The following is a 1,219-nucleotide window of genomic DNA, read 5'->3' as shown; positions in this document are numbered from 1 at the left end:
TGTGTGTGTGTGTGTGTGTGTGAGTGCGTGCTTGTGTTTGTCTAAAAAGAAAAAGAAAATGCTAATTTCAATTATTATGAAAAAAAAGTAAATTGAAACTGTATTATAATTTTACAGTGACAGGTGGGAAAGCAGACTTTTAAAGCATGATTATATTAGTCTACTAAACCTTATATCTGTTTTATAAAACTAAGGAAAGGAATTCTGAATGTTTAAAGATGTAAAAACAGAATACATTTTTAAAAAAATGATTTAAATCACTTAGTTTTATATCTAAAATCAAATTGATTTAAATTTTAAAAAATCAACTGATTTAAATCGACCTGATATAAATCAACCCAACCCTGAATTCAATTATGAAAAAAAAGTAAATTGAATACTGTATTATTTTACAGCGACAGGGAGGAAAGCAGACTTTTAAGCATGATTATATTAGTATTAGTCTACTAAACCTTATATCTTTTTAATAAAACCAAGGAAAGGAATTCTGACTGTTTAAATATGTAAAAACTGAAATCATTTTTTAAAAAGTAATCACTGATTTTTATTTTTAAAATCAAGTTGATTAAAATAGAAAAAATCAACTGATTTAAATCAACCCAGCTCTGATATCAATTATGGAAAAAATAGTAAATTGAATACAGTATTATTTAACAGTGAAAGGGGGTAAAGCAGACTTTTAAGCATGGTTATATTAGTCTACTAAACCTTATATCTGTTTTAAGAAACCAAGGAAAGGAATTCTGAAGGTTGAAATATGTAAAAACTGAATAAAAATAAATTTTTTAAAAAGTGATTTTTATTTTAAAAATCAAGTTGATTTAAATTTTAAAAATCAACTGATTTAAATAGACCTAATTTAAATCAACCCAACCCTGGTTATTATATTAATAATACCAATAATAATTTTCATCACCATCAACAGAATAATTCAATGATGGTGACACTCTGATATATAACATTATGTAGCGCCAGACAGTTATTATATCAACAATAATATTCATAATATCATCATCATATCATCAAAATGCAGTGGTGGAGTAGATGTCCCCGGAGACAAATTGACACTGGAGGAGACAGTTACACACAACAGTACTGAAATGATTATATCATCATATGTAGTGCCGGATAGTTTTTTCATACTAAAAACAATAATAATAATAGTAATAATAATAATCATCATAACCACAATACTAATAAAATGAGCAATAACATTCAT

At 25.8% G+C, this 1,219-nt stretch overlaps 1 protein-coding gene across 1 annotated transcript in view; it reads right to left on the bottom strand.

The window, feature by feature from the left end:
* LOC101859536 (phosphatidylserine synthase 1) overlaps positions 1-1,219 on the bottom strand; it is a 47,559-nt gene that overhangs the window by 8,198 nt on the left and 38,142 nt on the right. The window lies entirely within an intron of this gene.

Source organism: Aplysia californica, unplaced genomic scaffold (assembly GCF_000002075.1).
Source record: "Aplysia californica isolate F4 #8 unplaced genomic scaffold, AplCal3.0 scaffold00020, whole genome shotgun sequence".
NCBI lineage: Eukaryota > Metazoa > Mollusca > Gastropoda > Aplysiida > Aplysiidae > Aplysia > Aplysia californica.
This window is presented reverse-complemented; position numbering and strand designations above follow the sequence as displayed.